This window comes from Pseudorasbora parva, chromosome 20 (genome assembly GCF_024679245.1).
Source record: "Pseudorasbora parva isolate DD20220531a chromosome 20, ASM2467924v1, whole genome shotgun sequence".
NCBI classification, from domain to species: Eukaryota; Metazoa; Chordata; class Actinopteri; order Cypriniformes; family Gobionidae; genus Pseudorasbora; species Pseudorasbora parva.
Window position 1 is genome coordinate 9933326 of NC_090191.1, and position 11309 is coordinate 9944634.

General features: G+C 42.9%; 1 long non-coding RNA gene across 1 annotated transcript; it reads right to left on the reverse strand.

Annotated features, from left to right (window-relative positions):
• Positions 1-2209: 2209 nt before the first annotated feature.
• LOC137049438 (uncharacterized) lies at positions 2210-3103 on the reverse strand. The gene is made up of 3 exons (XR_010899599.1): positions 3078-3103; positions 2791-2946; positions 2210-2690 (listed from the first exon to the last, which is right to left on the reverse strand). It is a non-coding gene; the product is annotated as an uncharacterized lncRNA (long non-coding RNA).
• Between the last annotated feature and the right edge of the window lie 8206 nt (positions 3104-11309).

Here is an 11309-nt window from a genome sequence, read left to right on the forward strand (position 1 = left end):
TAGGCAGAAAGAAATTATTCATACACTTCTCAGATTTTCTACCATGCATTAAGTGACTAATGAAGTAGATAGAACTTACTGTTGTCTATAATATACTTTAAAGCATCAATAGCAGTCCAGATAATTATATTTAAGACCACCTCATATGTTACTCAGCCACAGAGTACTTAACATTCATAACAACACGTATAGAATAAAGTTTAAACATATCCAAACACGATGTGACCCATTCAACCTGACATAGTGGACTGAAGCTAGAAAGGAATGCATGAACGGGAATATAATTAACACAACGGTCGTGCGACGACACTTAAGCTCTTAACTATCCTCCATGTCGAATATGAGAAATAAGAGCTGACAAAGAAATAACATATCACGAGTAATGCAACAGATTTACTTACTTTTCTCATTCACGCACACTCTGAGGAAAGTTTCACTCACAGATCTAACCGAACGATCTCTATCGTATTGAATACTAACTGCGTGACAACTGACTGACGTTCTCTATCATACTGCATACTACTGCGTGACGTTAGATATAGTATACAAACCCAGCGCGCGCTCTGCTACCCTATTACACGCACTGAATAAACGGGAGTGAAAGTGAAAGTGAAACAAAGCACATTATGGCAACACTAACATAACTTTGGGTTCTTTTCTACAGAGGCACTGCAGCGGCATCAAGCAAAGCACTGCAGCAACATTCTCGAATTGGCGGGGCACTGCAGCGGCATCAAGCAAAGCACTGCATCAACATTCTCGAATTGGCGGGGCACTGCAGCAGCAGTCTCAAGATGGCGGGGTACTGCAGCAGCAGTCTCAAAATGGCGGGGCACTGCAACAGCAGTCTCAAATTGGTGGGGCACTGCAGCAGCATCAAGCAAAGCACTGCAGCAGCATTCTCAAACTGACGCGGCACTGCAGCAGCCTCCAGCATTCTCGAATTGGCGGGGCACTGCAGCGGCAGTCTCAAGATGGCGGGGCACTGCAGCGGCAGTCTCAAAATGGTGGGGCACTGCAGTGGCAGTCTCAAAATGGCGGGGCACTGCAGCAGCAGTCTCAAAATGGCGGGGCCCTGCAGCGGCAGTGGCAAGGCACTGCAGCGGCAGAATTTACATGGCGGGGCAATGCAGCTGCAGTCTCGAATTGGTGGGGCACTGCAGCAGCAGTCTCAAAATGGCGGGGCACTGCAGCGGCAGTATCAAGCAAAGCATGGCAGTGGCAGTCACAAAATAGCAAAGCACTGCAGTGGCAGTATCAAATTGAGAAGCACTGCAGTGGCTGCATCAAATTGGAGGAGCACTTGTCACGGTTCATGAATTCACTGTCTCCCTCTGTCTGTGTTGTGTGGTGTTGTTGGAGGTGTGGTCACTGATTACTCATCACCAATCACTCTCACCTGCTGCAACTCATTACCTGGCCCATATATTCCTGTGTCTCACTCAGTCTTGTGTCAGATCGTTGCAGTGTGTCTTGTGGGTTCCTATGTGTTCGTGTTCTTCGTGGGATTGCTTCGCCTTGGTTCCGGTTCCGCCCGACCGCGTCTGCCCTTGCCTCCTGTAGAAGATTTTTATTATTGGATTTAATGTAAAATAAGCTGTATATAAGACACTATTAGATATTGGCTGTTTGCTGAGGTTGTGTTTGCCCTGTTTTAAGTTCTTGGGGACTTTGACAACGTGCTTGAAAATGACTTGTAGAAGATGCATGATGGACAGAAAAAGAACTGGGAATGTTCACTGCATGAAAAGTGGGATTTTCGTCCCCGTAAACGGCCGGAAATCTCCCTGATTTTCGACAATTAACGTCAGTTTACAGCCTGTGAACGTCGCGTTCGTCTGTGTCACATATTGACGGAAACGAACCATGACGTATGTGGAGCTTGCCGAGGCATGCTGGCGCCGGCGCTAATGGCTCTAATTAGCATATGAATAGCAGCTCTGGGCGGCGCCTTGCCGGAATGGCTTGAATTTCCTCACTCAGTATTGGTTGAAACTACTACATTGAAACAAGAAATATCACTCGTGATTGGTTGGCAGATCTGTTACTATTGGTCAACCTGGGTAATAAATTAATAAATTTAAACCCCCAAATTATAATAATTTTACACACATATATATATAAAATTATGATTTGCATATTAATTTTTAATTGTATATATTCATATTCATGTGATATGCTATTATGTTTTATATTCATGTCATTGTTATCCTATGGACTACGCTATTATAACCATCAAGGACATTCATTTATTGAGGAAAGGAAAATATGCCAGGGACGTGCAGTTTATTCAAAGAAAGAGCTTTATTAGAACAAACACAAACACACAACCAAATGCAAAACGTTTGAGATCTGCCCACACAACAATAGGAAGCTCACGAGAAGCCCAAAATCCTACAGCAACATGAAGTCTCTGTTTTCCGCTTCAGAGCTGTAGGTAACTAGCGCCATTCTGTCTGATTTCAGTCCATTTTTCAGACGTCTGTCGTGCGTTGCCCTGTTCTTTGGAATCGCCTCTAATCTCGATTGCAGCGTGGCACAGAGCTCGGCGAGCTCCTGGCTGGTCGAACAGTCCATCCAAACACCGCGCGAACGATGCCGTCTTCCTCATCAGACATCAGGTCTATGGTAGCGCACTTCCAAAGGCCCACCTCATCCTCAGCTAACACGCTCTTTCTTGCTTGTAGCAGCTGTAAAAACAAACAATAAAGACAATCAGTATTGCGCGATGTACTGCACCTGAAAAATAGTCACACTGACCAAAAACGGATCTAATCTAATAAATCTTACCCTCTTTCTTCTCAATCGACTCCGGTCTTCACAGCTTCTGCGTGCGATGCAAGAACCGGATGTTTGTACCTCCTGCGTACTGTCTCTGTCTTACATGCAGCTGGAAAACAATTAAATGAGTGTTATGACGAAGTTGTGAAGACGGCGTACTGCTTCCTGTAAAATGACCAGAAAAAGAAAACACTTTTATAAAGCAACTTACATTTGTTCTTTTACTAGGCTAATTTCAGCTTGTGCTACTTAAAAAGCTTTGCTTTAGGTTACTTTAGCTTAGATAACAGTCTTACCGCAATCTTAGGACTGGTCTTCTCTTCTTAAAGTTAGTATCTTCCACACAGTTTTTCGACTTCAAAGCAAGCAACCTATCGTCTATGGACAGCAACCTGGAGATTACTAAAGTTAACTGCTCGTTAAAATCGGCAGCAAACTGAGCAAGCTGACGAGATAGCCCACTGATTGCATTCAGCTGTTTCTTCCCGCCGGTGTTACAGATCAACTGGGGATCATGTTATCTGGGGACGGGCGCGTGCACGCAGCTAGTTTTACCTGGATTTACAGCAGATGTTAGACGAGGACAGATTCGTCACAGCGGATTTTCCACTGAACAGATTTAAAACGCTTTCCACATTATTGGTAAATGTTTGCATAATATCAGGCTCTGTGTTTTCCTCTGTCGCTGCTTTGCTGTATGTTTCAAACGCAGTTTAAGGGAATTTTTTAATGTGGTTTCATTTCACAACACAGACCACGCCCACATTTTGTTACATTCTTTTCGATGAAAGTCGTATCCAATGACAATTACATTCAATAAATTACATTGTGTCGTATTAGTATCGGAATTTTTATTTTATTTTTAATAACTATTGTTTTTGTAATTTGCTTAGGGTATTTTTTAAATTATATATATATATATATATATATATATATATATATATATATATATATATATATATATATATCCTAACTAAAATAACTCATAGCCTGTCATATTACCTTTCTCATATTAGCCTATTATATTCTATTATAATCTATTATATTGCCCACCCCTTGCCCACCTGCACATCCCAGCTGATATACAAGATTTGGGGGGTCATTCTGCATTTGAAAGTTTGAAAGGGTTTTAAATCTTCTAAATAAAGTAAAAGGATTCAAAATCAAGTAATTTATATATGCCAAAGTCAACTTTAAACATATACAATGTAATTTCCAAACAGCAAAATTGTGGCCAGTGAAAATGCTGAGTGGCTAGTAACTTTGGAAAACCACTAGCCACAGTGGCCGGTGAGCAAAAAAGTCAATGTCAACCCCTGTATGTATATATATATATATATATATATATATATATATATATATATATACATACACACACACACACACACACATACATACATACATATGTATGTATGTGTGTGTGTGTGTGTGTGTATATATATATATATATATATATATATATATATATATATATATATATATATATATATATATATAGTGCCGTTAAAATTAATTTGCGTTAACACGTTAATTTTGACAGGCAATGATATATGATATATAAAGTTTGCTGATGTATGACGCCGCTTATTAGCAGGAGACCGCAATGATTGGTAAAAGTTGCGGTGATTGGTCAAAATTGCGAGTCGCACTGAATTCACGGGGACTGATTGCAAATGACACACAATAAATAATCTAGAATACTTTCATCAAATATATAAATTCAAGCTTAAGGTTAAGATTTTACAATTAGGCTATACTGAGCCTGATCTATCTAAGAGATTTTCTTAGAAGGAAGTTAATACCTTTTAAATGTCACATGGGTTAAAACTCCTGCTACCCTGATTTGCATTTGTATAGCTCACAGCATGTTCATTTACATGTTAAAGCCTCCCCTGGAGTTAAGGGAAGGGGGGTCTTGGGGGGGACAACTGCCAAGCAAGGCCCACGTCAATTTCTGACAATTCACGGCAGTTTTCGGTGTCGCCTGCAAACCGCCGTGTACAGTCGTAAACCTGATCTTCCACGACAATCTACAGTGCCGCTTACTGACGAAAATCCCACTTTTCATGCAGTGGTTGTGACGTATGAGCCAGGAAACCAACTGGAAAACTAGCTGAAGGTTGTTACCATTTTGGGAAAGCAGCTGGGTATATATGCTAGGTAAACCAAAGAACTGGAGTTGTCTCCTGCAGGGGAAACTCGGCTTTGTTAAATTGAATAAAGTCTTTCTGAAATCAAATGATCTTTGGGAAATGGTTTTTGCAAGAAGAAAATTTCCAACATATTTGGCGACCCCGGCAGGACTGGCTTTGGAGCTAATGACAACCCACTGCAAGCTTGATGACCTTGAATGATCAACACAAACACCAAGTGGCCACGATCTTGAGGTGAGCAAATTTTTGCTTTTTCTTAAGTTTTGTTGATCACCAGGGCTCGCTTGGAAGTGGTAAGTCACTAAAAAAAGCTTCTCCAAATTTAAAGAACTAAAAAAGGAATGAGGATCTTTGATTTCAGAATAATTGTATGATATGTGTGTACTTGTCAGAGGGTTGTGTAGGTTATCAGATATTTGTGTAAGGAATCAAGTGGGCCTAGATGGATGTTTCCTTTATTTTATTTGAACTGATAAGGATATCAGATATTTTAATCATTTAGCAGACGCTTTTATCCAAAGCGACTTACAAAAAAGGGTAGAGCAATAGAAGCAACGAAACAAACAAGGCCAACAACCTGTAAGAGCTGTAAGAAGTCTCAATTAATTAGCACAGTATCAAGATGGATGTTGAAGTCACCAAGCAGAATCAGAGGAGTGCCATTCTCAGGCAGTGAAAGTGAAAGACTATCACTTTCTACATCACTGACACACCCCTCATGCCCGTCGTCCTCGGTCATCCCTGGTTGGTCAAGCACAATCCCAGGGTTGACTTGGGACGCAGTTCGGTATCTGCTTGGAGTAATCAGTGCTATGCCTCTTGTCTTGTGTCTGCTCGTACGTCTGTGTCCAGTTCTGTGTTATAGGAGGAGGCGGTAAATTTGTCTAACGTGCCCAAGGAGTACCACGATCTGAAGGAAGTGTTCAGTAAGTCAAGGGCTGCTTCTCTTCCTCCTCATCGTCCCTATGACTGTGCAATAGATCTTATCCCAGGTCTGTCTCCGCCTAAGGGCAAGCTTTACTCATTTTCTATTCCAGAAAGGGAGGCCATGGAGAAATATATTTCTTATTCGTTAGCCTCCAAGTTCATCCCCCCCTCTTCTTCTCCGGTGGGGGCGGGGTTCTTTTTTGTGGGTAAGAAGGATGGGTCCCGGCGACCTTGCATTGATTACCGAGAGCTGAAAAACATCACGGTAAAGAATACTCATCCTTTGCTGTTGATGACTTCAGCCTTTGAGAGGGAGCATCCATATTCACAAAATTGGATTTACGTAATGCCTATCATTTGGTCTGCATAAGAGAGGGGGATGAATGGAAGACTGCTTTTAATACCCCCAGGGAGCACTTTAAATACTTGGTCATGCATTTCGGCTGTCCAACTAGTCAATGACGTGCTGGGAGAGATGGTCGATCAGTTCATTTATGTCTACCTGGATGACATTTTGATTTTTTCTTCGTCTCTCCAGGAACATGTCCAGCACGTTCGACTAGTGCTCCAGAGGTTGCTAGCGAATGGGCTTTTTGTCAAGGCGGAGAAATAGGTGTTCTGTTCCGTTCCTTGGACACATCGTCTCGTCCAAGGGAATGCGCATGGATCCCGACAAGGTTAAGGCTGTGATAGATTGGTGAACCCCAGATTCCCGCAAGGCCCTGCAGAGGTTCCTGGGGTTCGCCAATTTTTATCGACGTTTTATTCGTAATTTCAGCCAACTAGCCGCGCCTCTGACAACATTGACCTCCCCCAAAGTGACGTTCAGGTGGTCTGGTGCAGCCGAAACTGCATTTACCAACCTCAAGAGCCCCTTTTTTCGGCTCCCATTCTCATCGCCCCTGATCCCTCACGTCAGTGTGTGGTGGAGGTGGAGGTTTCAGAGGTGGGGGTAGGAGCGGTTCTTTCCCAGCGCTGTCCCTCGGACGACAAGATGCATCCGTGCACGTTTTTGTCTCGCCATTTGTCGCCAGCCGAATGTAATTACGACATTGGTAATAGGGAACTGTTGGCAGCTAAGCTTGCATTGGAGGAATGGCTTCATTGGTTAGAGGGAGCGGGGATTCCTTTTATCGTTTGGACCGACCATAAGAATCTGGAATATATCATATCTGCCAAAAGACTCAACTCTAGGCAGGCTCGGTGGGCTCTTTTTTTTTTTGTGGACGTTTTGATTTTACTCTGTCATACCGCCCGGGTTCTAAAAACATCAAACCCGATGCTTTATCTCGTGTTTTTGACCGATCTGAACGCCCGTCTACTCCCGAGTGCATTTTTCCAGAGAGACTCATCGTCTCGTCACTTACATGAGAGGTCGAATCGAAGGTCAAATCGGCCTTAGAAGGGGTAACGCTTCTGCCACGATGGCCCACTGAATCGTTTATTTGTGCCAGAGGGAGTTCGGTTCGACGTAAATTTGATGGGGCCATAGCTCCAATGTAGCTTGCCATCCGGGAGTCAATAGAACCAAATTTTTGGTACAGCAACGGTATGGCTCGTGACATCCAGGAGTTTGTTTTGGCTTGTTCAGTTTCCGCCATGGGTAAGACTTCCAATCGCTCCCCAGATGGGTTACTCCAACTGCTGTCTGTTCCTTCGAGACCCTGGTCCCATATCGCTCTAGATTTTGTTACCGCCCTCCCGCCCTCCCAGGGCAAGATGGTCGTTTTGACCGTCGTGGACCGGTTCTCGAAAATGGTTCATTTTATTCCTGACAGCGGTGGCTGTTGTAGAACACGTCTTTCGCTTACATGGCCTTCCGACAGACATGGTTTCCGACAGAGGGCCCCAATTTGTATCCAAATTTTGGCGTGAATTCTGTAAATTACTGGGGGCGACAGTTAGTCTGTCCTCGGGTTTCCATCCCCAGAGCAATGGTCAAACTGAACGAGCCAACCAAGATCTTGAGCGAGGGATTCGATGTATTGCTGTCAAGAACCCTTCCTCTTTGAGCCAACCGATTTCTTGGGTTGAGTACGCTCACGACTCTTTACCGGTGTCGGCCACGGGCCTCTCTTCGTTTAAGTGTAGTTTAGGGTACCAGCCACCTATCTTTCCCAGTCTGGAATCTTAAGTCGCGGTCCCCTCCGCACACGCCTTCATCCAGAGGTGTCGTCACACATGGAATAGAGCCCGTGAGACTCTACTCCACATAGGTAGACTCACCAATGCGTCGTGGATCAAAAAGTGTGGCTTTCTACCAAGAACATTGGCTTGCTCCCAAATTCATTGGCCCGTTTCCAGTCACTAAGATCATTAGCCCAGTGACAGTCCGCCTCAAACTACCTCCAGCGTACGGGAGGATTCATCCCGCCTTTCATGTCTCCAAATTAAAACCTGTTTTTCAGTCCTGCATTAATCCGCCAGCTCCAGTTGTCACTGATTACTCATCACCGATCACTCTCACCTGCTGCACCTCATTACCGGGCCCATATATTCCTGTGTCTCACTCAGATTTGTGTCAGATTGTTGCAGTGTGTCTTGTGGGTTCCTGTGTGTTCGTGTTCTTCGTGGGATTGCTTCACCTTGGTTCCGCCTGACCGCGTCTGCCCTTGCCTCCCTGCTCATGGATCATCTGTGTCTGCCGGCCTCCCCGCACAAACTGTGCTGCTTCACTGCCTTACATCCACCTGAGACCGATCTACCTGTCTTTCTTGTGAAATACTGTTCTTTGCTACGTGACTGAGAGAAATATGTAGCCACAATGACTGGTCTGTGCATCTGGCAAACAGCCCGATGCCTCTCGCTTCTCCTGAGGTGATTATCAGATCATGTGAATACGATTAATGGCCGGACAAAGGCACCACGATGTCTGGATACCACCCTTTGATCTCCCTTGGGAGACATCAAGCAGGCCCCGTAGTGACTTTTATTGCCTGCACGATACCTGACACCTCTCACACACACACACACACACACACACACACACACACACACACACACACACACACACACACACACACATAGAGGGTCCACCAAGTATCAAAGGAATGTATGATTAAAAGTCACCCCAAAAACGTATTAAATGTATGCTTTTCTGCTTAAAGTGTTTTTATATGTGTCTGAAATAATTAGGAGACATTATATAAATAACTCAAGCCGTGTAGACCACCAGACAGTGGAAAGCCTGTATTTGTGTAGTCCCAGATCTCAGACTTATGATCCCTGGTATCCTCGTAATCAGAAAAATGCGATTGTACCGAATCTTGTAAAAGAATTTACAGAACATGCATTATTACAAAATTACCAGCGTTGGAAAGAAAAATGCATTAAACATATCTACATCGGAAAGAACCAAGAAAGGAGGGACTCAGCTGAACAAAGAACTTTGTTTCGAGAACTCTCGAAAACTCTCTGATCAATTGGACCATCTAGGAAATGGGCGTCGCTCGACCTGGTCTACAAATGCCAATGTGACCCTCACCCTTTCGCTTTTGCATCGCATCAAACGCCGCAGAGCCATCTACCAACTTTCCAGCCCCCGAGGGCATTCTTCAGAGAGGAGAACTCAGCCCACTTCCAGAGACCCTCCGCTCCACACCGACCTCGGAAAGAACCGCCGGACACGCAGGACATTTGAACTCAGAATACACGCACACACGCGAGAAGCCAAAACCAAAGCAAGTATTTTTATTTCTAAAATCCAAACTGCTGTTAAAAGGGTCGTGTTATTCCCCGTTTGGGACAAGTTAACTCCGTGAGGGCTCTGTAACGAACTGAAGTGAACGCTCTCTCTCTCTCTTTCTCTCTCTCTCTCTCTCTCTCTCTCTCTCTATCTCTCTATTTTTGGTCTATTCATTCTTTTCGTTTATGTACCATATTCGTTTAGTTTACTATCTATATTTCTACTCTCTTTATGCATATTTAGTATGTACTTTCTGTGTGAATTGTAGTGTTATTTTTAGTCTGTGTTTATTAAACTTCCAAAAGACATTTAATGAATTGAATCTGTTACTCTTCCACATACACGAAGTCAATGAAACTTACGATCCTAACGTTACCTAACTGCTTATGCTACTATTCTAGTAAAGTAAACTGTACGAACATATGAAACATGATTTGTCCTGATCAGTAAAGTTAATGTTTCTTATGCGCTCGTAAAGCAGTAATCCCTTATTGAGAATTGATTTGAAAGTCTATAACTAATTTGCAGGACAAACTTAGTAAGATCATTTCAAGCAATTCCGTAAAGGGTTACTTGTATTTAATTAAACATTTTTCCTTATCGGAAAATTTTAATACGTAATGAACGACTAGCAAATTATATTCATAAATTCATGAATATTGAATATTGAATCCCTTTTGAGTTAATTATTCCCCGAGACATTAAACTCATAGTCAGTTTAATTACATATAATGGTGGAGAAATTACTGAGCAAGTTTCAAACGTTTGTGTATGTGTGAACGATATTCATATTCTATTCATTGTGTATTTTTGGGGTATTAATAACACGCACGCGCGTTTTTGAATTGTGAGGTACCGCGCAAAGCGAACCCAAACATAAACAGATGCTGAAACATGTTGAAGTAGCCGGATTATATTAATGAAAGTATAAACGGCACGTAAATCCAATATTGAAACAAGTAGCCGGATTATATTAATGAAAGTATAAACGGTACGTAAATCCAATATTGAATCGAAAACCTCTGCAGCCGTAGGCGCAATAGGGTTTATCCGCGTGATTTCCAAACAAATGTATTGTAGAATCAACGCGAGGTATTGACTCGAGCAATATAATACATGTTCCATCAAAATAATGAGATTTTGGTGTGGTCTGTAGACATGTACGTGCGTTATCCCGCTTGATCTGAACGACGAAAATTTTCTATCATTGCGGAAGATTGGAACAGGACGAGACTCTCCTGTCCAATAATAGGCCTAATAATAATATTATATCGTTAAGATAAACGATAACTCCTGGTTTAAGTCTGGCTTAGCTAACCAAAGACCTGAGACCTAAAACATTTGAATCAAAGATGCTGAAAACCGTCAGCCATATTGATAAATGTCTATTGGAGTCCTTGTAAATGCGTGATAGACAGACGGTAAATTCCTGTATTCACCAGTTTCGTTTCCTGTGCCCAGCACCAAAGTCATTTTGAGTGATTGTGAGCAAGAAAAGTGTTTGCAGGACGCCAGAGGGCGACTCAAAAATTGCAACGCCGTTTGCAGAACGCCAGAGGGCGACTCTAAAACCAGACAACGCCATATGGTGAGCATTTCCGCCTAACTAACTCTAGTATAGGGCGGGCGCAACAGCGCCATCGTGTGGATAAATTCGGATAGTGTCACTCTCCGCTATTTGATTCTGCCTTAACAAAATAAGTTTGAGCCTATAAATTGTTTATTGCTTACTGTTGCACACAGTTTCATTTATACAATTTTTC